This window comes from Ictidomys tridecemlineatus, chromosome 1 (assembly GCF_052094955.1).
Source record: "Ictidomys tridecemlineatus isolate mIctTri1 chromosome 1, mIctTri1.hap1, whole genome shotgun sequence".
Lineage (NCBI taxonomy): Eukaryota > Metazoa > Chordata > Mammalia > Rodentia > Sciuridae > Ictidomys > Ictidomys tridecemlineatus.
The window spans coordinates 28,156,448-28,183,538 of record NC_135477.1 but is presented as its reverse complement, the minus strand read 5'-3'; the positions used below and the strand labels follow the sequence as shown (position 1 = coordinate 28,183,538).

Here is a 27,091-nt window from a genome sequence, read left to right as displayed (position 1 = left end):
CAAATGAAAGGGATGAAACCCTTCTGAACTTGTTCTATGAGGCCAGTATTACCCTGAAAAGGACACAACCAAAAAGAACCCAAATAGGGATACAACCAAACAGAAAACTACAGACTAATATCTCTGATGAACATAGACAGAAAAATATCAACAAAATACTAGCAAACTAAATTTAATGGCACATCAAAAAGATTATACACCACAATAAATTGAGACTGACTGCAAGAATGCAAGAATGATTCAACATATGCAAATCAATATATGTAATATATCACATCAACAGAATAAAATACAAAAATGATATGATCATCTCGATGGATGCAGAAAAAACATTTGATAAAAATTCAACATCACTTCACAATAAAAACCCTCAACAAAATAAGTATAGGAGGAACATGCATCAACACAATAAAAACTATGACAAATCTACATCCAACATCATATTAAATGGAGAAAGTTAAATTATTTCCTTTAAGATCAGGAACAAGTGTGTCCATTTTCACCACTATTATTCAAGATAATATTGTTAAGTCTTAGCCAGAGCAATAAGGCAAGGGAAAAAAATAAAAGATAATTTTTGAGAAAGAAGTCAAGATAGCAACCTCAATGATGAGAGCTGTAAAACAAAAAAATTCTGAGAATTAAATTTAACCAAGAAAAATAATGATCTCTACAATGAAAATTAAGAAACACTGATGAAAGAAATGGAAGAATACATAAAAAATGGAAAGACATCCCATGCTCATGGATTGGAAGAAACAATATTATTTAAATATTCACACTCCTCAAAATAATTAACAAATTCAATGCAATCCCCATCAAAATACCAATGTCATTCTTCATAGAAATATAAAAAATAATTCTAAAATTCGTGTGGAAATATAAGAGACTCCAAATAACCAAATCAATCTTGAACAAAAGAACAAAGCTGAAGACATCACAATATCTGACCTCAACACATAGTACAAAGCTGTACTAACAAAAACAGCATGGTACTGGCTTAAAATTTGACATATAGGCCAATGAAATAGAATAGAGAACTCAGAAATAATGTATGCATCTGTAGCCAACTGATCTTTGACAAAGGCATCAAAAGCATACATTGGAGAAAGGACAGTCTCTTCAACAAATGGTGTGGAGAAATTTGACATTCATATGCAGAATAATGAGAATACACTCTTAGCAGGCCACAGTGGTGCACACCTGTAATCCCAGTGGCTTGGGAGGCTGAGACAGAAGGATTGGAATTTCAAAGCCACCCTCAGCAACTTAGTGAGGCCCTAAGCATCTTATCAAGACCATGTCACTAAATAAAAAATAGCAAAGGGCAGTAGTTAAGTGCCCCTGGGTTCAATCCCTGATACCAAAGCAACATCACCACCAAACCAAACCAAATAAAACAAAACACTCCAGACCTCTTATTTCTCACTTTATACAAAAATCAACTAAAAATGGATCAAGGACATAAATGTAAAACTTGAAACTATGAAACTATTAGAAGAAAACATGGGGGAAATACTTCAAAATATCAACACATAAGTGCTTTATAATAGGACCTTAAAAGTATAGGCAAATAAAAACAAAAATATACCAATGGAATTATATCAAAGAAGCTTGGGTACAACAAAATAAACATTCAATTTAGTGACAAAACAATATACAGAATGAGACAAAAAATTGTAAACTATTTATCCAATAAGCAATTAAAATCCAGAACATAGAAGAAACTAAAACAAACAGCTCAAAAACAAATAAATAATCTGACTAAAAATTAGCAAATGACCTGAACAGAAATTTCTAAAAAAATAAAAACAAAATACAAATGATCGTCTTATATATGAAAAAATGATCAACATCACTAATCACCATGGAAGTGCAAAACAAAACCACAATGAGATATCATCTCACCCCAGTTAGAATGGCTACAGTCAAAAAAAAGGAAAAAATGCTAGCAAGAATGTGGATAAAGGGGAACTCTCATACTCTGTTAGTGGGAATGTAAATTAATACAATCTCTATTGATAAAAGCATGGAGGGTCCTCAAAAAAATAAAAATAGAACTACCATATGATCCAGCTATTCTAAAGGTATTAAAATCAGTAATGTCCAGAAAATTTCCATACTTCTACCATGTCTATTGCAGTGCCATTTATAATAATCAAAACATGGAATCAACCAAAGTACCAATGATGGATAAAGAAAATGTAGTATATATACACGATAGAATATTATTCAGCCATATGTTTTTGATCAAAACAATAATAATATTATTATTATATGATGAAATAGAGATTAAGAAAGGTTAATTTAATCAATGTATCTTTATTATATCATAATTCATTGATTAATATATTTGATAACAAAGCTTTTAGTAAAACTTAGTTTTCTAGAATTTCATGTCTTCTTTCACTTCTTTACTGATGGACACATACTTATTAAGGACATAGTATGTGACAGTATCTGTACATCCACTATTCAGTTCCCTGGTATGGTTTATTGGTTTAATCTGCCAATCCTGCTCTCCACCCGACCTTGAAATTAGCTTGGTCAAGTCTATCTTTTAAATTATTTTTAATATGTAAAATTTCATAAAAATGAAATCCTGTCTTTTGCAGCAAAATGGAACTGGAAGACATATGTTAAATGCAATAAGCCCAGCAAAGAAAGACAAACACTGTGTTCTCATTCACATGTAGAAGCTAATGAAGTTAATTTCATAGAATTAGAGAGTGGACTAGTCATCAGTAGAGGTTAGAAGTATAGAGGAGTGAGGAATAGAGTAAAATTGGAAAATGGGTACCAAAATGTAGTTACATAGGAAGATAAGTTCTAATATTCTATAGCATAGTAATGTGACAAGATTAACTTATTATATATTTATCATTAACTTATTATATATTTCAAATGGATTTATTATATAGTTTGTAAAAAATTAGAAGAGAGGAATTAGAAGGTTCCCAATACAAAGAAAAATGATTAAGGAGATGGAAATGTTAATTACCTTGGTTATATCATTATATATTGAATAGCAATACTGAATTAACATACCATATCTCAAAAATATGTACAAATATTACATGTCAACTAAAAATTAAAACAATAAAATTATACCAAGAAAAAAATGGACTCTAGAGATGACTTAATAAAAATAAACTAATTTTACAAATTTGAAGTAATCTAAGAGAGAGATTTGCCCAAGGTGAGCTCAAGGTCAGATGGAGAGCAGGATTGGCAGGTTAAACCAATAAATCATACCTTAGGACTGAACAGTGGATGCATAGAGACTGTTACATACCAGGTACTCATTAAGTATCTGTCCAATCAGTAAAGAAATGAAAGAAGACATGAAATTCTATAAAACTTATAGCAGCTCAATTCATAATAGCTAAACTGTGGAACCAATGTAGGTGCCTGTCAACAGATGAATGGATAAAGAAGTTAGTATATATGTACACAATGGAATATTACTCAGCCTTAAAGAAGAATGAAATTATGGCAATTGCCAGTAAATGGATGGAACTGGAGAATATTATGCTAAGTGAAATAAGCCAATCCCAAAGAATCAAAGGCTAAAGTTTTTCTCTGATATGTGGATGCTAATTCACAATAAGGGGGAAGAGGTCTAGGGGAGAATAGAGGTACTTTGGATTAGACAGAGGGCAGTGAAGAGAGGGGCAGGGGTACAGGAGTAGGAATGATAGAGGAATAAATTGGACATTATTACTCTGCATGCATATATTATTATGTTGAGTTACACCTGGTGTAACTCTACATCATGTACAACCAGAAGAATGAGAAATTATACTCCGTTTATGTATGATGTGTAAAATGCATTCTACCATCATGTATAACTAATTAAAACAAAAAAATTAAATTCTAGAAAACTAGGTTTTAGTAAAGGCTTTACTACCAAATATATTGATTGATTATTATGACAAATGCAACATATTATTAAATTATCTAATCTTTCTCAACCTCTATTTCATCATTCACAATATAGAAAAAATAATATTTTGATCCAAAATTCCAGAAGCAACATGATTAATAACAAACATAACTTTTGTTATAATTTAATTTTTGTCTAAACTGTTAGAAAGTTAAAAATTATTGTATTTAAGTTTTATTTAAGTGTCCTTTTTTCTTTTTATTTTCTTTCTTTCTTTCTTTCTTTTTCTTTTTAAGAATGGCTTGAAAATCTTCTTGCTATATAACACTGTGAAACATTTTGTATTTTATGATCAGGGGAAGGTTATGATATAGGTTAGTCCTTGAAATATCTCCTACTAGTGTTAAGAGTGTTCTTCAAGAATAAAGCATGTATTTTATTTTATTCCATGATCAGGGCATTTTCTTAAAGGTAACCTTTTTAATTATCATTGGTCTATTTTCCCCCCAAATAAAATAGATTTAGATTTAGCACTGTCAGAACTGTTTCCTGCTTACAATGGTTAGTGTTTGGTATTAGGTTAAAGCATATGAAATTGTCTTTTTGTGGGTCAAAACAGTTAAATACTGGCAGTTTCACATGATTCAATCTAAAACTGTAACATTTGTTATTTCCTTTTTCTATCTGCTAAAATTCCTACACAGTGCAGTCTGGGAAAACTTGTTAAACACAGAAGCAACTGAACAGAAAGCAATTGTTGGATAAATTCTGTAAAAGGATGCTGTGACAGAATACTCAGTGGTTTTTATTTTTTATTTTTGTGATCTTTCTATATAGGTTGTACATTAGTTTCTGTTAGTTAAACTTCTTAATATAATTGTAGTAAAAATGCTTGTCCCCTAGATGTTCCCCAAAGTGCTGGGATGGTGAATATGCCATCCTGCAATATTTCAAGAACCTATGATGGAGAAAGTCATAGAAACTACAGATTATGAAATTATACAAACAGCTCACTGCCTTTTCTTCCCTGTCACATCCAAACTCTGGCAAACATCAGTCCCAGGCAAAATAAAGCATCTAACAGAAGTTGGTCTTCAGGCAGTCTTAAGTGTCTCTTCTGTGTGTCATTACTAATTAGACTTCTAAGTTATTTTTTGAGCACTAATTATATATAAAATTAAAACAAAAGAGGAGTGAACTTCTTTGCCTGGCATCTACAACCCATTCTTTGTATTTCTTATTATTCAGGAATAAATTGTTATAATAATATTATAAGATATTTCTGTTGTTCTACTTCAAAAGCATTGTCAAAGGAACTTGGGGGCCTGAGAGTTAGTAGTTTCGTGTGAAGGAATGAGGGCAGGAAAAAGCCATGCTCAATCCTAACTCTTAATAAGGATCCTTGGATTCCTTATGAGATCTGTGGATGGGCTCTAGGGAATCCATAAAAACCTTAGAATTATGGAAAATTATGTGTGTGTGCGTGTGTGTGTTTAATTTTGCCCACATATATAGGCATTTTTCTAAGATCAATAGTTTTCATCAGAATTGGAAAAGGATTGATTACCTTGAAGAATGTTTTAAACCCAAATAAGTGGTGCTGAACTTTTGGCTCCTGTGGTAAGGGATAAGATTTCCTGGGATTTTGAGTGCCACCATCCACAGCCTGTCCATTGATTAGCCTGAGTCAATTTGTTTTCTCAAGTATTGAAAGTCTGCTGCTGTGGGGATGCTCCCAGTTGTGCCCTGGGTAGAACAGAGGCTATGTGCCTTCCTTATGGCAAAACATGGCTCTTTATGAAATGAAAATGTCCTGTATGCTACGTGGAAATAACTATCCCTTCACTCAGCTCATGGTAAATCTCAAAAAGAAAAGGTGCTTTCCAAACCCAGCTGGCCCTCCCTTACCCACCCCAAGCCCATTAGGCTAACTTCAAATTTACAAAATTAGCCACATAGAATAGGAAATGCAAATAACGTGCTCATAATATTTGGCCACACTTTTCAAATGATTCATATTAAAATATCATATGTGAAAGTTGAATATGTATTGGAAAAACTATAATTACCCACAATATAAGTGAATTTTATTTTATTTTTGGTACCAGGGATTAAACTCAGGGGCACTCAACCACTATGCCACATCCCCAGCCTTATTTTGTAAAAAGTACAGAAATTTTGAATTTCTTGTCTTCTATAGGAAAGCACCTATCTTTAACAAAAACGTTTGTTGGTGATGGTTCTCTTATGCTACACTTAACTTTATTTCCTTTTATTTATATGAAATTAAGTGGGAAGGGAAAAAAAGAAACAGCTATCCACCCCTCACCAAAATACCAGAATAAAACCAGAATTATGCTGCCATCTAACAATAATATATTCTGTTTAAGAAACTGCCTGATTCCTCTAGACAATAATGAAATTATATCCTGCACGTGTTCAAAACCATCTCCGGATCTTCTAATCATATTTTATTAATTATACAATTTTCTGAAGTTTAAAGGCAGCAAAACTTTCCTCAGGACAAATTCCATGAACTACTTAATTTGAGTTAGATTTTGTTCTTCAGAAAAGAGTGATAAGTTTCAGAGGTGATGATAGTAGAGATGGAGGGGAGAGACATGGCAATGCAAGTTGGTTGGGACCTCCAGTTTTAGCAGCCATAAATTTGGAAGACGACATGTGGATGCATGACTATTTTTTTTTTTGCCAAAAAGAGTAAAAAATTGGACAATTTTCCTAATGAGAACAAATGTCTGTCAGGGTAGATGATTCCCAGAGTATACTCAGCCCTTTCTCTAAAGACAGTAGGTAGGCTTACACTCATGTCATCAAGACAACTTTCACTACAAAGTTTCTCAGGAGAAAAAATTTAATTGCTGTTGCTATCATATACATGCATTCTATTTAACCTTATAAAACTTCAAATGGTGAGTGTCTCTTGTTTAATTTTTCCAAGAAAAAGTTAAATTATATTTTTAAAAGTTAATGTGAAATTCATAATTATAAAAAAATTCAATCAATATGTTCCCCAAAATAAAAAATGAATAACATAGGAATATAAAATACAGAGCACAAGTAGAAAATAATAATTGCAATAAAATAGTAAAATAAATATAACTACATTGATAAATAACATTCATTTTCTATAAAGCAGTTAATATTCCAAGCTCATGCATCTCTATTGAAACACAAGTCATTGTGTCAGTATGCATTGATGCTTAGTTCTGTGATCCACTCCAAAGACAATGGTCAGAAACATGGAGAACTGATACCAATGAACTACTAACAGTAACTACTAAAAATAACTTAACCTGAGATTAAATTTGAAAAGTGTTACAAAGTTTACCCGAGATGAGAAATTAAAATATATTACCAAAATTGAAAAATTGGGGTGACTTCCAATATATCTATGATTTTTGCAGTTGCTATCAGGTACAGCTTGCCCCATTTAATGATAGTTGTATGAGATCCTGGGTTCCAATCACCTGTGAGGTTTACGTGTTCTGTATTGTAGAATCCAAACTCCCAAATGAATACAACGAACACTCCATGTAATTTGAGGAATACAATCAAACAGACATGCTCATTGCACAGAGTAAGGCTGAAAGTCAAATATCCACACTGAGGTAACATAGCTTTCAAAGGGATCAAATGACACCAGAGACAAATATATCAAGTTGTTGTGGCAACTGATCCAAGTGTGGTCCAGCTGTTCCCAGTGTGTTTCCCCAACATCAGAGGTTATTCACTCAGGGCAAACCATAAAAATACCTCCTTGCTCATAAAAAGACATTCCCTGTCTCCTATGCCAGACTGCTCATCTCCTTAGGCTATGCCCTTCCCATTCATTCTTCTCATATGTTCATCAGAGTAAGACTTTGGGAGAATCCTGCCAATAATTAAACTTGGGGGGCTGGGGATGTGGCTCAAGCGGTAGCGCGCTCGCCTGGCATGCCTGTGGCCCGGGTTCGATCCTCAGCACCATATACCAACAAAGATGTTGTGTCCACCGAGAACTAAAAAAATAAATATTAAAAATTCTCTCTCTCTCCTCTCTCACTCTCTCTTTAAAAAAAAAAATTACACTTGGGTTCCCTAATTCAACAGAAAGGCAGTTTCCCTTAGAAGAGCAGGGGAGCACATGACTCCACCCACAGCAACTCACCCATTCAATTGTCGTCTTCCAGCCTGCTTCTTTTGACCAGGTGTCTATACTCAGCCTGTCTGGGCAGATCTTTCAAAATGCATTCAAGTGGAAGCTGATCTATTTATTTTATTTTTTCTATAAAACAGATTGTGAAGGATGCCTATTAAAAAGACCTACTAAGAAAAATGTTGTAGTGGAAAGAGCATGAACTCTGCTTGTGAACAGACTGCAATTAAATCCTGGACCACTGTTAAGTGAGTCCTTAAACAATGTATGTACTCTCTCTGAAACAAACTTACCTCATCTGAAGAATATGGTGGTAATTATGTTTGTTTTATTAGGGCAGTTCTTAATGTGTATATTAAATACCTGGGGATCTTATTAACATGCATATTCTAACTCAGTGGATTCCTAGAGTCTCCCTTTCTAAAAACTCCCTGGTGATGATGGTGCTGATGGTCTGGAGCACCCTTTAGCACCAAGATCAAAAGGGTTTTCCAGGATTTAACTTTATATAAAAATGCTACAACAATATTTGACCCATGGAATGTTTTCAGTTTATGTTAATTTTTAATTTTTATTTTCATCAGTTCATCCTCATACAAAACACTGTGCATGCAAGAGCTTCTGTTCCTCTGAGGATTTGCACTTTGAGATAACAAAATAGAATTCTAATAACATAAAATCTCCCATTTTTTTCAAAACACTAGAGAAACTGGAACATATCTCAACATCGTAAAGGCTATCTACGCTAAGCCCCAGGCCAACATCTTTCTAAATGGAGAAAAACTGAAGGCATTCCCTCTAAAAACTGAAATAAGACAGGGATGCCCTCTTTCACCACTTTTATTTAACATAGTTCTTGAAACACTGGCCAGAGCAATTAGACAGACAGAAGAAATTAAAGGAATATGAATAGGAAAAAAGAACTTAAATTAGCACTATTTGCTGATGATATGATTCTATACAGAAGACCCAAAAAAAGCTCCACCAGAAAACTCCCAGAACTAGTAAATGAATTCAGCAAAGTAGCAGGATATAAAATCAACACCCATAAATCAAAGGCATTTCTGTATATCAGTGACAAATCCTCTTAGTAGGAAATGAGGAAAACTACTCCTTTTACAAATAGCCTCAAATAAAAATGAAATACTTGGGAATCAACTTAACAAAAGAGGTGAAATATCTATTCAATGCAAACTACCGAACCCTAAAGAAAGAAATCAAAGAAGACCTTAGAAGATGGAAAGATCTACCTTGCTCTTGGATAGGCAGAATTAATATTATCAAAATGACCATACTATCAAAAGCACTATACAGATTTAATACAATTCCAATCGAAATCCCAATGGCATTCTTCATAGAAATAGAAAAAGCAATCATGAAATTCATCTGGAAAAATAGGAGACCCAGAATAGCTAAAGCAATACTTAATCGGAAAAGTGAAGCAGGGTGGCATCACCATACCAGACCTTAAACTATACCACAGAGTAATAGTAACAAAAACAGCATGATATTGGCACCAAAACAGACTGGTAGACCAATGGTACAGAATAGAAGACACAGAGACTAACCTACAAAATTACAATTATCTTATATTAGACAAAGGCGCCAAAAACATGCATTGAAGAAAAGATAGCCACTTCAACAAATGATTCTGGGAAAACTGGAAATCCATATGCAACAACATGAAATTAAAATCCTATCTCTCACCATGCACAAAACTCAACTCAAAGTGGATCAAGGAACTAGGAATTAAACCAGAGACTCTGCATCTAATAGAAGAAAAAGTAGACCCTAATCGTCATCATGTGGGATTAGGCCCCAACTTCCTGAAGCACAAGAATTAAAACCAAGAATCAATAAATGGGATGGAATCAAACTAAAATGTTTCTTCTCAGCAAAAGAAACAATTTGTGAGGTGAACAAAGAGACTACATCCTGGGAGCAAATTTTTACCCCTCACATATCAGATAAAACACTAATCTCTAGAGTATATAAAGAAGTCAAAAAGCTAAGCACCAAAAAAAATAACTCAATCAACAAATGGACCAAGAACCTGAACAGACACTTCTCAGAAGAGGATATACAACCAATCAACAAATATATGAAAAAATGTTCATCATCTTTAGCAATTAGAGAAATGCAAATCAAAACTACTCTAAGATATCATCTCACTCCAGTCAAAATGGCAGATATTATGAAGGACAACAATAAGTGTTGGCAAGGATGTGGGGAAAATCACTCATTCATACATTGCTGATGGGACTGCAAATTGATGCAGCCAATATGGAAAGCAGTATGGATATTCCTTGGAAAACTGGGAATGGAATCACCATTTGATCCAGCTATCCCTCTCCTTGGTCTATAACCAAAGGACTTAAAAACAGCATACTACAGGGACACAGCCACATCAATGTTTATAGCAGCACAATTCGTAATAGCTAAACTATGGAACCCTCTCTTCCAGAAGAAAGGAATTGCTTGTAGAAGTGGTCACTAGAGGGATAAACTCCTTGCTATCTAGAAGCTCATTAAGCTCCCCAGGAAAAAGCATATTATCTCTTACTTGTTCCCTTGTCTATCCATAACATCTAGCACAGTGCTTATACATAGTAGGGACTCAAGAAACTATTTGCATGAATTGATAAAATGTAACAGAGTCATCACAGAGAATCACTCAGTTTTATATGCTGAACATCTATACATTCCATAGTGAGATTACTTTCATAAACACAGAGAGATTATAAGGGACCATAGAAAGACGAAGGAACTCAAATTTTGTGAGGACTAGTATATTGTGTGAACTGAGCCAAGAGCAAGTGATTTTCATATTATTCCCTCATTTAGTCTTCACAGTAGTTTTGTGAGGAAGGCATTGATCCCACATTATAAATGAGAAAACTGAGCTCTGAAGAATTTCAAGGCCACACATCTACTAAGGGTGAGAGGGATTTGATCCAGGCCGGTTTGATTTCAAAGGCTTTGTTCTTTCTACCAAACCCTGATGTACAGCCTTATAGGCTTCTTGATTCTTTGCTTCCAAAATAGTGTTTTAAGCAGGTTTTAACAGTCCTGTGAATCACTTTGTCGAACCTTTTTTTCTAACTCTTTTTCTATATAAGGTCTACATTTTGTTATCATTTTTGCTTTAAAATTGTTATTTATGTGATAGATTCTTCAGCCTTCCCTTTTCTGCAGAATCTTTGCATAAGAAGTCATTCTAATGTTCCATTACCTCTGGAAATGTTCACGAATTTCCAATAGATGTATTCTCAGAGTCATTTTATTCACATTTACTTTTATTATGGGCAAATTCATAGTTGCCCTTGCAGTTACTTTTTAAAATGTTCATTTTATGCATTTAAATGTAGCTTAAAAATCTAACTTATAAAATTGATCTCTTTAAGCTTCCAGCTGTAGTATAGCCACCATATTTTGTTTTTCTGCAACAGCAGAAGTAAAGAATGATGTATACAAGTGTGAAGTGAGACTAAAGAGAAAAAAGTGCTGAGTTTTATATAAGAGAAAAACTTATTGAAAAGTCAGTGGCCTGAAGTTATGATTTTGACAACAAGGTGAAAGAATTTTCTAAAGGCCAATTCCCAGGACAATTTTTCTTTCATCTTTTCCCCTATCTACATGTCAGAAAAGAAGGTACTGAAGCAAGTTTTATACTAAAAAATATGGTGATGGATGTACTCTTAGAATCTTAGAATTCTTAGAATCATGGATGTATTCTTGAAATCAGATATAGGCAGACATCTGCTATGGCAGTGGTTCTCAAGCACTCAAGCACATGAGAATCACCTGCAAGTCTTGTTAAAAACATGCTGCTGGGTCCCATTTCCAAAGTTTCTAACTCACTGGTCTGGGAGGAGACCTGAAAACCTGCATTTCTACAAAGCTCCCAAGTGATGCTGATGCAGCTGGTCTGGAAACCACACTTTGAGTGGCTCTATGGCATGTCAGCACCCCAGGATTATTGTGCTCAATCAGGAAACTCCAGGGAAGTGATAATTCTCAATCCTCACCAACCCTCAGAATTACCCAACAAACTTCATAAGAATACTGAAACAATCAGCGATTTTAAAAATTATTATTATTATGGTCTCTGGTGGGACGTAGGCATTGGGAACACTTGGGTTTAACCTGATTAGTATTAAAAATGAATTTCATATTTTTTGGAATTTGAATTTTAAATTCATCTTATTAAAAGTAAATCTAGACAGGGGAAACAGCTGGATATCAGGTTAAACATGGTAGTTTAAGTATAGGCATTTACTAAAGCTCCTTCCCTAAATCCCACAAAACAGTAACAGAATAGAAAAATAAAATATAAAGGTGTTAACTCACAAGGTAAGTGCAAGAAAAAATAGCAAGTACAATGGTGAGACTATAAACAGAAGTGACAAGAGAACACTGAATTCTATACCTGTGATGAAGGGAACCTCAAATCAGGCTGCAGAACCCCAGGAAGTCCCAGCAGCTGAAAATATCAGGTGCTTTTGAGAAGGAGGAGATAAATGGACTGAAACAGGAAAACTGAGAACAATGAGACCCTTGATTCCCATCCTCACTCTACATCATCAGTTCTTAGGGTATGGTCAAGAATATGTGGGGGTTCCCAACACCCCTTCAGCTGTCTTTGAGATCAAAATTATTTTTCATAATAACACAAAGTCATTATTTGCATTTTTTACTCTGATTATTTCAGAAATGTAGATTGGCATTTTTCAGAGTCTATATGACATGAAAATGTCAATACTCTGACAGTTAATGGAAGATGTGTTAGTATATTCTTCCTAGACTTTTCTGAGGCATGGTTTGGGGGTACACATATGTATATTTTCAGTTTGTTTTCAATATTTCCCATTCTGTTCTTACAAGCTATTTTCTATCATATCCGATATAACATTTGTAACCTCATAATTATCCAACAAGTTATTGTGAAACCTAATTTTTTGTGTGCCTACAGAGAAATAATAACACCTTGTTATCTTGTTTTGATTTAAAATTATTTTGAAATTAAAAGTTTAGGAAGCATATTGAACCAATGTAGTTCAACAATGTAGAGATATGTTATTGAACTACATTGGTTGAAAAGTAGAGAGGTTAACTGAGAGATTAACAAAGCCAGGCAGTGGACATTGCTGAGTGTCCACTGGATGAAAGGTCAGTAAAGGAAATCATACCAGAAGCACTCCCCAATAATACAGTAACTTGTTAAATTAAAGATTTTGCTGGAAATATGAAGAAAAACATTAATATCACATTATTAAAAGTACTTTTGCCTCAGAAATGCATATATGTATAGACATAGCTTTTTTCTTGTATTTATCCAGTATCAGCAGCAACTTATCATCAATAAAGATCATTATACGATTGCTTGAAAATAAATACAAATGATAATGAAATGAATAAAGCATAAATTGACTCTCATTATTTGCACTGGAAAAACTGCTGATATTTTAACTGATGGTCTAATGCAACAATGTGTAAAACTGTTGGTACCTTAGCACAAATCAGGTCAGGAGCACCACACTGTACTGTTGGTCACTATCACATGTTTGTGATAAAACAAAAATTGTAAGCTTCACTTACGCATATACCTGATAAAGTAATAAAAATTAGGCTTGTTAAATTACAACCCTTGAATACATATTTTAGAAATATTCCATGTAATACGAAATACCCATACCCTGGTCCAAAGCAAAGATTAAAACTTCTATGATTGAAGTGGAAATAGAAATAGTTATTTTTGTAATGGAACACAATTTTTACTTAAAAGAAAAATTAAAGTTACTTTTACTGAGTATTTTGATGACTTTTTTTCAAAAATGAACTAAGTGAGCTTGTCATATCAAGGAAAATATTTGACGGAATTTGTTGCTGGTTGTTGGAGCTAAGTTAAAATTAAAATTTGAGTAGATTTGTATTTGCCACCATGAGTTTGTCAGCTTTCCAAAATATAAAGACTTGCAGTTAGGTCAGTGGTGGTGTTAAGGATCTATATAACTCATAACTCAGTGAAGCAATATTTTCCAAATGATTAAATTATGTTACAGTATCATGCCTGGGTAAAAGATCTGTTTGAAGTATAAGACCAATGAAGTTTAATACATCAGAATATGGGAAGGTCATTCACAGTGTAAATAACTTTTAAGGAACTATCATTTGTTGAATTTTGTTGTAATATCTGGGACGAAAGGATAAAATTATCTGGAAAAGGACATTCAAATACTCCTCCCTTTTCCAGCTACATCTCTCTATGAGGCCAAATTTTCTTCATATTCTTAAACCAAGCAATATATTTCTACAAAATACAGAACATTATATGGGAATCCATATGACTTCAGTTAAGTCAGATATTAAGAGATTTGTAATAATACAAAAAAAACCCCACCACTCTTCTCACTTATTTTTGTTTTTGGAAAATATAGTTAAACTTTTTATGAAAATTTTTGTGTTAAAATATAATGGGGTTATTTTTAATTAAGTAATAATTTTAAAATTGTTTTAATTTTAATACACTAATTATCTGTGAATGTGATATACAAAAAAAGGGATTTGAGGTCCTCAACATTTCTGAAGAGTGAACAGAGTTCTAATTCAAAAGAGTTGATGAACCATTGCCCTAAATAATTAGAAAACTGCCTTATAAAATACTACAATAATTTTTTCCCCAATAAAGCAAAGTACTACAAGTTGAGCTGCAGTCAGGTCACCAAGCACAGGGGAGGTGGAGGACAATTATATTGAAAGCTAGGGAATTCTATACAATGAGAAAACAACCCCTTCCCTCTAATGTGAAGATGCTAACAGATTTATACTTCTAAGTTGAGAGGACAGAGAGTTCTTCTCTAGAACAAATGAATTGCTCAAAGGAGAAGATACAGCCAGTTAAGGGGTCCCCAATGATCCAACCAGATCATCCCATATATTAGTTGAAAAGAAATGTCCATGAAAGAAATCACCCAAACAGCTTGTTATGCCTCTCTTTTAAATAAGAATTGAAACTCAAACGTCATTAAACATTTGGGTAAAAAGCTTTAGTTTGAAAGCTAGAGACTAAGAAAAATAAATGAGGAGAGGAGGGAAGCACATAGAGAAACAGTAATGAAAGGACTATTTAAAAACTACTGGAAAAAACAAAAGGGCTGAGTGAAGGAAAAAAGAAAAGAAGGAAAAGAAACAAAATTAAAATTGATATCCTTAGAGAGGAAACAGAAGGTACTGCATTCCAGAAACAAGGAAAGGAGTAACAAAAAAGGTTGCTCTTTGTAATGAAAAAGAGTTTTTGGTAATAACAGAAATGTAGATTTTAACAGACAATTTAGGTCATTAAGGAGATTTATCAGAAAACAGAACAATAATAAATGAGGGAAAATACGTAAAAATTAGAGTACTGTTTGAGAAATACTAATATTTGTCTACTAGCAGTTCCAGAAACAGCACAAGAAAATGGAATGAAGAACATCAAAGAAAAAATTGGGAGGAAATCTTTTCCCTAAATTGATAGTCACGAATTTCAGACTAAGAGGGTCTACCACATACCTAATAGACAGAATAAAAAGAGAGGCGCAAAGAATCACAGGATAGGAATATCTTAAACGTGTTAAGAGAGAAAAAAGAAGGGCAAAAAGGATTGGAGATTTTAAAAGGCACTGGATTTTTCAATAGTTACAAGGAAAGCTAGAATAAAATGGAGCACAGGTGTCAAAATCTGAGGGAAATCTATACGCATCCAAATATAAATCAAATATAAATCAAATATAAATATAAATCATTTATCTTCTCTCAGGATGTTCCTGGGAGAAACACTCCACCACAATGAGAGAGTGAACCTCAAAGAAGGGGATGAATCCAATAAATAAGAAAGTAGAAAAGAATCCCCAGGACGCTGGTGAAGGGGGATCCCAGGACAACAGCTGTTCAGGAAGCACAGAAATCAGCTGGTCCAGATGGAAACAGAAGGAGGATGGCTCCAGAAGGGGATCTCCAAGGAGATAAAACTGATGGTTACACAAGGTGTCTGCATCTAGAAAGGAGATTTACCACTTTGTAAAGTTAGGGATGCATTAGGTATAAATTAAAGGACACTAAGAAATAGAAAAAAAAAAGAATTATTAACTCCAAGGGAAACAAAAAGTTGTGAAAGAAAGAAAATGTAACCATTGCACACCACAAGTCTCTGCTGTGACTCAAATTTACATGGTAATACACACGTAAACACTGAATTCTGAGCTAACCAATAATTAAGATATAAGATACTGGAGGACAAGGTCAGGTGAGTAAGAACATTGGGGTGCATGAGGACCTAGAGAGCTAGGAGAGCTAAATTCTCATCTTTTGGCGAGAAATGAATAGTTATTTGAATTGGAAAAAAAAATCAAGAAGTAGTTGCCTCAGATTGTTATTTAGTATGTGAACCAATGGCAGAAGTGGCCAAAACTGTGAAAGTTGCTTGTTGAATGAGGGAATTGAGGGTGTAAAGAATGGAGCTTGGCACTAATGATTTTTTTTTACTATAACAAAAATGCATTATATGCTTATTACTAAAAATTTGGAAACTACAGAGAAGTAAAAATGAGAAAAAAGAATCTGCATATCCTCGAAATCTTGGGATTAATATTATTAACCTATTGTTGCCTTTTCTTTGGGTTTATATTTATGTTCATTTTTTATGTTGTTGATATATTATTTATTTTAAATTTTAATTTTAATATTGTTGAAATATGATTTATTTTAAATTTTACTTTAATCACTTAACAAAAATTATATTTTCCCATTTATGTTTTTCTCAAATATTTAACAGCAACATTTTGTTTTATAACTGGTAAGATTATTCTTTTAACAATTTAGGCTTTTCCCCAATTTTTTTTTAGGAAAAACTCAAAGCAATTCTTTACTCTGCTTAGTTTGGATTTAGTTTGTTCTTTCTCTAGCTTCTTCAGATAGAAACTAGAATGTTTCTTCTTTTCTACTATAACCATATTAGACGTAAATTTTTCTTTAGATTCTGCTTTTGCTACACATATCAATTCTAACATAATGTATATCCATAATAATTTCAAGATATTTTCTACATTCTCTTATTTCATCCTTGGCCTATAGAACATTTTTTTAAATGTCATTTTCTCAACATTTACATGTTGTTTTTTTTTTTGAGGTGAAACTAGTTTTTTTTAACCTTTATTTTTATTTATTTATTTTTTTATGTGGTACTGAGGATGGAACCTAGGGCCTCACATGTGCTAGGTGAGTGCTCTACCACTGAGCCACAACCCCAGCCCCCATTTACATGTTTTACAGATTTTTAAATTATTAACGTGTAACTTCCTTGTCATCAAAAAATATACTGTATGTTTTCAATCTTTTGCATTTACTGAGACTTGTTTAACAGCAAGCATATGGTTTATCTTGTTGAATATTCCATGTACACTTGAAAAGAATATGTTCAATCATATTCTACAAATGTCTGTTAATTCAAGCTGATTAATAGTGCTGTTCAAATTGACTCTCTCTTTTCTATTTTTATTTTAATCTAGTTTTCCTATTACTAAAAGTATATCCCCAAATATGAAAGGGAATCTGACTCATTTCCCTCTTTAGTTGTTAGGTTTTATTTGAATCTCTGTTATTAAATACCATATTAATTTTCTATTACTGCTTCAAACAGACTACCACAGTGGATTAAAACATCCAACTTTATAAATGTATTGTTCTAGGTTAAACATCAGTTTGGGTCTCAGTGAGCTTGGGAGAGCTATTTTCCTTCTGGAAGTGCTAAGGAAGAATCCATTCCTTGCCTTTCTAGCTTCCAAGGTTACAAACATTGCTTGACTCACAGCCCCCTTTCTCTGTCTTCAAATCCAAGAGGTCAAGTGCCTCTTACATGGATGGCATTGTTATACTCTCCTTTTTCATAGTTAAGTCTCCCTATGCATCCTCTTTTCTGTTCCCTTTTCCATTCTTGTGTTTATGTTGGATCCATCCAGGTAATACAGCATCAGCTCCATAATTTAAGTCAGTTGATTAGTAATCTTAATTCCCTTTGCTATGCAGTGTAACATACTTAGGTTCTACAGATTAGCATACAGACATCTTGCGGGAGACCATTATTCTGCTGTCACAGGTAATACATTTATGATTATTATGTGTTTCTGATAAACTGACCTTTTAACATTATGAATACTCCTTTTCTTTGAAAACACTCTTTTTTTGATGTATGTTTTGTCTAATATCAATATAGTTTCACTTTTTATTATCATTGCATGTATGGATATCACTAGCATCATTTTCTATTCAATTTATCTGCATATTTACATTTAAAATGTGTTTCTGGTAGACACATTTGGGTTTCCCATAGCATCCAATCTGATAATCTTTGTCTTTTATTATATTATTTAGAATGATTATACTTAATATTATTAAAAATAATATAATTACTTAATGTAATTATTGATTCTGATTAAGTCTACTATTCTGCTCTTTGATATCTATTTTTTTCCCATTAATGTATTTTAATTTTTTTCCAGTTATTTTTTTCTCCTTTGTTCCTCCATTTTTGCTGTTTTTGAGGTTAACTCACTATTCCTCAGTGTTCCATTAGAATTCCAATATGGATTTTTAGCTATATTTTTTTTGAATACTTTTGCAGTGATTCTTCTAGGAATTCAATTTTTACCTTCTTGTAATCTTCTTAAAGTAAATATTATACTATTTTCTGTAAAAAAAAAAAAAAAAAACTAAAACTCCCCAAACCTTTGGAATGGTATGAGTCCATTAATTGACTTTTCCCTTTCCCAACTTTTGTGGTTTTCTTGCCATATATTATTATATTTGTTGTAAAACCAATAATACAACTTATACTTTTGTATTAGAGGTTTTTTGTTTCTTAAATAAAGTCAGAGAAAAATAGACTTGTATATTTAACCACAAATTTACTATTTCCAATATTCTTCGTTATTTTTAGAAATCCAAATTTCCTTCTGGTGTTACTGTCTTTCTGTCTGAAGAACTTTAGTATTGCTTTTAGCTTTTGTTTATCAAAAGCATCTCTATTTCATATTCATTTTAAAGAATTTTTTCTGGTGGAATTTTATTGAGCCATAAAAACAATGAAATCATGTCATCTGTAGCAGCATACATGAGTCTGGAGGACAATATGTTAAGCAACTTAAGTCAGTCACAGGGAGGCAATGCATATTCTCATGTAGAAGCTAAAAAGTTGTTCTGAAAAAACTAGACAACAGAATAGTGGTCACTAATGTTTATATAGTTTCCACTTCACTGCCAATATTTCCCTATGTAATCACCAATGTGAACATTTGCCCCTTAATTCTGAATACTTAGAGTGGCTTCTTTAAAATCTTTATCAGCTAATTCTAATATCTGGGTTACTTCAGCATTTCTATTAGTTACTTGTTCTCTTGGCCATGGGTCCTATTTCTCTGTTTTATTATATGTGTAGTAATAGTTTTAAATTGTGTACTGGAACACGTATGCAGAGACAGAGGAGCATTGATTCTGGACCTAGTAGGAGATCAAAGAATGACTAATCATCTTGTTCTTGTGCAGACATCAATTTACATTTTGGGCAAGTCTGTTTTGTTTGTTATACTTTAGTCTTAGGGAAAGTCCTTAGTCTTGGGACATAGACTTTACTCCTAGTTGTAACTCTTTTAGTCTCACTGGAAAGAACGAGACATTTGTTAGTTTCTTCTAAAATTGTGAGGTCTAAATTCCAATCTCTATCTCTCATGTGACATCAGCTGAAACCTCTACTCAACTTTTTCAGGCTTCCAGTTGTTGCCTTCCAACAAACTCTTTGGATTCTCCACAAATATGGAGGGAGATCAGGTAGCAGACAAAGATTTGAGGAAGTTTATGTGCGTGTTTAGTATCATTCTCCTGTAGTTCCTTCAGTCTGGGATTTTTCACTCTGAAGTTCCAGCTTCTCACTCCTTCTGACACCTCTAGTCAATACAACCTTGTATAATCTGTGAGTTCTAGGTACTTTATGATCCATAAATTGTTAAGGACCCATAGTGGAAAAGTCATAGAATAACTTCTTTTAGTTTCCATCTCCTTGAGATCACTCTCCAGTGTTTGTTTGTCTTTGTAAATGTATGTGTAGATTTTATCATTGTTATCTATAGGAAGGTGATTCTGATATAAGATACTCCCTTATACTAATAATTAGAATTTCATTATACTGATGAAAAAGGAAAAAGCACCACAGGCATCACAGAAATCCAGAGGATCATTTAAAAACTTATACTCAAAATAAACTAGAAAACATAAAAGAAATGAATACATTTCTATACATTTATGACCTGGATAAACAGAATCTAGAAGATATAAAACATATAAACAGATTAATAACAAGCAATCAGAAAGAAACAGTAACAAAAAGGTTTCCAACAAAGAAAATCCCAAGATCAGATGGATTCTCAGCTGAATTCTACCAGACCTTTATAGAAGAATAAATGTCAATGTTTCTCAAATTATCCCATGAACTAGAAAGGGGTAGAACACTTTCAAATTCATTCTGTGAATCCAGTATTGCCCTAAAGCTAAAACCAATTAAGGACACATCAACAAAAGAAAACGACAGGTAAATATCCCAAATGAAGGTATATGCAACAGTTCTTAAGAAAAATGTTAGAAAACTGTACTAAACAATATATTAAGAAGATAGTTGGTTTCGTTTCTGAGATGCAAGTATAGTTTAATGCAAATTAATAAATGTAGTTCACCGCATACAGAGTTCAAGAAAAAAAATCACATAGCTTAATTGATGTAGAGAAAGCTTTTGACAAAATTGAGCATGCATTCATCATAAAAACACTGAAGAAACTAGAGATAGTAGTAATTTACCTTAATATCACAAAAGCTACATACAACAAACCAAAGCTAATATAGTTAATGGGAGAGAACGGAAAGAATTTCCTTTAAAATCAGGAACAAGACATGGATGTCCACTCTCACCATTGCCATTGAATATAGTACTAGAAATTCTAGCCAGAGCAATTAGGCAAGAGAAGGAAACATTTGCCTTCAGTCACAGGAGTGAATACGCCCCTGTGTTGCAGCAGAATGAATAAGGACAGAATAGTACTAGGTGAGATCAGAAGGCAGCATAGGCCAAAACAGGAAAGGATGAAGTCAAATTTTCACTGTTTGCAAATGGTATGATCCAATAACCAGAAGATCCAAAAAACTTCACCAAAGACTACTCAAGCTAATATATAAATTCAGAAAAGTAGCAGGTTACAAAATCAACACACAAAAATTAATAGCTTTTCTATACCCTGATAATGAATCTGCTGAGAAAGAAATTAGGAAAAGAATCCCATTTACAATACCCTCAAAATTTATAAAATACCCAGAAGCAAATGTGACCAAGGAGATAAAGGGCCTATACAATGAAAACAATGAATGCTGAAGATAGAAATTGAATAAGACCTTAGAAGAAAGACTTCCCATGTGCATGGATAGGCAGAATGAATATTGTTAAAGTCATCATACTACCAAAAGCAATGTACAAATTCAAGGTAATCCCCATCAAAATATCAATGACATTCTTCACAATACTAGAAAAAACAGTCCTAAGATTCATTTGAAAGAATAAAAGACCCAGAATAGCCAAAGCAATTCTAAGCCAAAAAGCAATGCTGGGGGCATCACAATATCTAACTTCAAATTGTACAACAGAAACTTCAAATTATACAATAGTAACAAAAACTGAATGATACTGGTATAAAAACAGACACACAGAATAAAAGACATAGAGACAAACCCACAGAGATAGTCATCTGACACTTGAAAAAGGAGCCAAAAATATATGTTGAGAAAAGATGGCCTTTTCCAAAAATGTTGCTAGAATACTGGTAATCCATATACAGAAGAATGAGAATACATCTCTCTCACTGTGAACAAAGGGCAACTAAAATTGAATCAAAGATCTAGGAATTAGATCCGAAACTTTGCAACTCCTTAAAAAAGAAAAAAAGTAGGGTCAGCAACATATAGGCACAGGCAATAACTTCCTAAATTGGACTCCTAAAGTTCAGGAAATAATGCAAAGAGTTAATAAATAGAATAGCATAAAATTAGGGGCTGGGGATATAACTCAGCGGCACAGCACTTGCCTCACATCTGTGAGGCACTGGGTTCGATCCTCAGCACCACATAATAAACAAACAAAATAAATAAATATATTGTGTCCATATTTTTAAAAAAAATCTTTAAAAAAAGAATGGCATAAAATTAAATAGCCTCTGCATAACAAAAAAAACAAGAATGTGAAAAGAGAACCTAAAGAATGGGAGAAAACCTTTGCTAGCTACTCTTCTGACAGAATATATAAAGAAATAAAAAAAAAAAACTACTGAAGGACATCTAGGTTGGTTCCACAGTCTAGCTATTGTGAATTGTGCTGCTATAAACATTGATGTGGCTGTGTCCCTGTAGTATGCTCTTTTAAGGTCTTTTGGGTATAGTCCGAGAAGGGGAATAGCTGGGTCAAATGGTGATTCCATTCCCAGCTTTCCAAGGAATCTCCATACTGCTTTCCAAATTGGCTGCACCAATTTGCAGTCCTACCAGCAATGTATGAGTGTACCTTCCCCCCACCCACATCCTTGCTTGCACTTATTGTTGTTTGTGCTGCCATTATTATTGGAGTGAGATAGTATCTTAGAGTAGTTTTAATTTGCATTTCTCTGATTGCTAGAGATGGTGAGCATTTTTTCATGTATTTGTTGATTGATTGTATATCCTCTTCTGAGAAGTGTCTGTTCAGGTCCTTGGCCCATTTGTTGATTGGGTTATTTATTTTTTGTTGTTTAACTTTTTGAGTTCTTTGTATACTCTAGAGATTAGAGCTCTATCTGATATGTGAGGGGTGAAAATTTGTTCCCAGGATGTAGGGTCCCTATTCACCTCACATATTATTTCTCTTGCTGAGAAAAAACTTTTTAGTTTGAATTCATCCCATTTGTTGATTCTTGGTTTTAACTCTTGTGCTATAGGTGTCTTATTAAGGAATTTGGGGCCTGCCCCCACATGATGGAGATTAGGGCCAACTTTTTCTTCTATTAGATGATGGTTCCATTCCTAGTTCCTTGATCCATTTGAGTTAACTTTTGTGCATGGTTAGAGAAAGGGATTCAATTTCATTTTGTTGCATATGGATTTCCAGTTCTCCCAGCACCATTTGTTGAAGATGCTCTCCTTTCTCCATTGCATGCTTTTAGCACCTTTGTCTAATATAAGGTAGTTGTAATTTTGTGGATTGGTTTCTGTGTCCTCTATTCTGTACCATTGGTCTACCAGCCTGTTTTGGTGCCAGTACCATGCTGTTTTTGTTACTATTGCTCTGTAGTATAGTTTAAAATCTGGTATTTCGATACCAAGATGCCCTTCAATAAATGAATGGATAAAAAAAAATGTGGCATTTATACATAGTGGAATATTACTCAGCACAAGAAAATAACAAGATCATGGCATTTGCAGGGAAATGGATGGCATTAGAGCAGGTTATGCTAAGTGAAGTTAGCCAATCCCTAAAAAACAAATGCTGGATGTCTTCTCTGATATAAGGGGGGTGACTCAAAATGGGATAGGGAGGAAAATCATAAGAAGATTACCACTAAATAGGGAAGAGAGGTGGGAGGGAAAAGGTGGGAGAAGGGGAATTACATGGAAGATGGAAGGAGACCCTCATCATTATACAGAATACATGTATGATGTTGTGAGGAGAAAAAAAAAAAAGAAGTGTGTCACATTAGATTGGGTAGAGAGATGTGATGGGAAGGGAGGGCAGCAGAATAAAATAGACATTGTTATGGCTGTATGTATATAGGTGACTGTATGACCAATGTGATTCTGCAACTTGTACAATCAGAAAAATGAGAAATTATACCCCATTTGATTCAAATGTATGAATTGTCAAGATCATTGTACTGTCATGTGTAACTAATGAAAAAAGAAATAAAAAAACTACCAGAAAAACAAATGGTCCAGTTAATAAATGGGAAAATAAACTGAAGAGTCACTTTTCAAAAAAAGAAATACAAATGGCCAATCAATAGTTGAGAAAATGTTCAACATCTTTAGCAATTAGGGAAATGCAGATCAAAACTGTGCTGAGATTTCACCTCACTGCAGTTAGATTGGCAGCCATCAAGAATACAGATAATAATAAAAATTGGAGAGGATGTGGAGAGAAAGGAACGTTTCTACATTGTTGGTGGGAGTGTACAAATACAACCACTATGGAAATTAGTATGGGGGCTCCTCAAAAGACCACGAATATAATCTCTAGCTATACCACTCCTCAATATTTATCCTAAAGAATTAGTCATCATACCATAGTGACATATGCATGCCCAGCTTTATTTTTTTCCATGCCCATCTTTATTAGCACAATTCATAATAGACAAACTTACAATTATTTAGCCTAGGTGTCTGCCAATGGAAGAATGGATAAAGAAAAAGTGGCATATATACACAATGGAATTTTATTCAGCCATAAAAAGAATGAAATTATATCATTTGCAGAATAATGGATGGAACTTAAGAGCATTAGTCAAGTAAAAATGCCAAACTCAGGATATGAGGGGCATATGTTTTTTCTCATATGTGTAAACTAGAGAGGAAAAAGGAAAAGAAAGGTGGGAATGAGGATCTCCCAAAATTTGAAAAGAAACCAAAAGAACAGGACCAGGAGGAGGAAGGAAGGTGAAGAGGGGAAATACTGGGAAATGATATTGACTAGTTACATTTTATATTGTGTGCATATATAAATAGGTAATAGTGAATTCCACTATTATGTATGATTATAATGCACCAATAAAAATATGGGAAAGAAGAACTTTATCTCACTAATTCTTGCTGAGCTTTCTAATTCCTAGTTAGGATTTCCTGTGATTCTTCCATGATTTCCAAATCTAGACCGAAAAATATGGTTGAGAGGGGTAAATGGTACATTCCAGGTATAATTTGTCCCCAAATAAGGGCTGAGCTGGAGCTAAAAGAAATACAACTTTCTGCCTGTTTGGAGGGTATTTTTGGCATAGTTGCAAATATGTGATATTTATCTTGACACGAGGTTAATTATTTTTAGTAGTAATAAATGAAATGTATTTTAAAAATGTATTTCTCCATTATTAAAAAATATACATATACTATGCATGCTTCATTCCATTTGTGCCAGGGGGAGTGCTTGAACAGAGAAGAAAGCTTTCTCTGATCCCTTCCTGTCAGCCATGGTAATTGAAGCCATACATTTCTAGTCAATAATTTTCTTACTCTGATCTCTCCCTACAAATCTTGTAAATTCTTTAAGTTTCAGCCTTTATGCTACATTATCCAGATAGCTTTGGTGAGGATGCTGAGCAGGGTTTCAGTAAGAGGCATTGTCTTGTTAAAGCAACAAAAGAAAGAACCTTTGGAGTGACACAGATGTGGCATCAAGTTCAAAATCTGCCACTTCCTTCATTACCCTTGGATTTTCTACAATTTCCTCTGCTACAGGAAAATGGAGGTAAAAAAAGTGTCTCCCTTTTACTTGACTGTTGTGAGGATTAAGTATGGTAAGGCATATAAAGTTCTACAACAGTTCCTGACACATTTATTGAATATTGTCATTGTTATTTTTCTACATAGTAAATCCCTTATAATGAATTTCCTGAATAGGCACTTGGTGAACTGAAAAAGTACAACTCTAGTGAAAGAGAAAAACAAGTTATGAGAAAAAAATGTAAGTTATTATGTAATGTGGAAAAAAAAGAATTACATGGGGATCTATTTTGGGTTAGGATTGTCGGGAAGAAGTCTCTGAGGAGACGACATATAAAATGAGACTTCAGAGGAAAAGCCAGCCACACAGAGGGAAAAGAAAATCTCAGGTGGAAGGAAGAGCATATACAAAGATCCTGAGGTAGACATGCATAGGAACTGTCACAGGACTGAAAAGCCACTAGTGTGTTGGGTCAGAATAAATAAGGACAGAGTGGCACAAATGAGATCAGAAAGCAACAGAGACCAAACACAAAATACCAAGAGTAGAGAATTCAGCTTTTGGTCTAAATGCAAAGCAAGGAAGACACTGTGGGGTTTTAAGCAAGGGAATGACAAGATCTTTAGACTTAATCCATGACTCACAAAAACAAATTGAAGAAGGCTAAGAATTTCTGAAAACATTTGGAATTTGTTCTTTAGATAAACTGAAAGTATAAATATAGACTAAAAGTATAAATATAGATACAAATATTTCCCATTATGACTGAAGTTACCAATAAAACCCAAATCTTTTTGGTAATATTTAACAAAGATTTCATCGACTTTTCTTTCTTTCACACTAGTCATGAATCCTCAATGGACAGTGCCACCCACTTAAAACAAAGGACAGACAAGAGGGCAGGAAGATTTAGAGTAACGGAGAAAGATGGCCATAGTCAGTGCCAGCAGAATGGAAGCATAAATGTCTGAGCTGTGAGCACCAGATAAATTTCTCAACAGAGAGGAGCAGGATGAGATTGGCGAGACACTGTAGCACAATACTGGACATCCTGTCACAAGTAACAGAAATTTAAAGAATGTTTAAATTTATATATCAGACAATTATCCTTATGAGTCAGGTACCCTTGGGATAGGCAGTCTTGTTACCACTGGCTTCTTCCTGTAATGCGGGGTTTAATCTCCTCTCTTGAAGCTGCTGCAATCTCATTATATTCTTCTTTTTATTTTAACCTACTTCAAAATTAGTGAATCACTTAGCACTAATTAACACCACAGCTGTTAATGTAATGAAGTGTTTTTATTTTCACATGACATAATGAACAATTAAAACTATTTTTCTCTCTTAAACAAGTACATTTATTCCCAAAAGAAAAGTCTATGGGGGAAACAGTAGCACGTTTAGACCTCCATTACCTCTCACTCACGGCAGATTAAGAGTGTACATAAAATAACCAAGCTCCCCAAAATATGTCAGTATTTTTTTTTGTGTGTATGTGTGTTTTGAAAACAAAATTATAGTA

At 33.6% G+C, this 27,091-nt stretch overlaps 1 protein-coding gene across 1 annotated transcript in view; it reads right to left on the bottom strand.

The window, feature by feature from the left end:
• Positions 1 to 27,091, bottom strand: part of Hpse2 (heparanase 2 (inactive)) — a 629,942-nt gene that overhangs the window by 177,536 nt on the left and 425,315 nt on the right. The gene's annotated exons all lie outside the window — the stretch shown is intronic.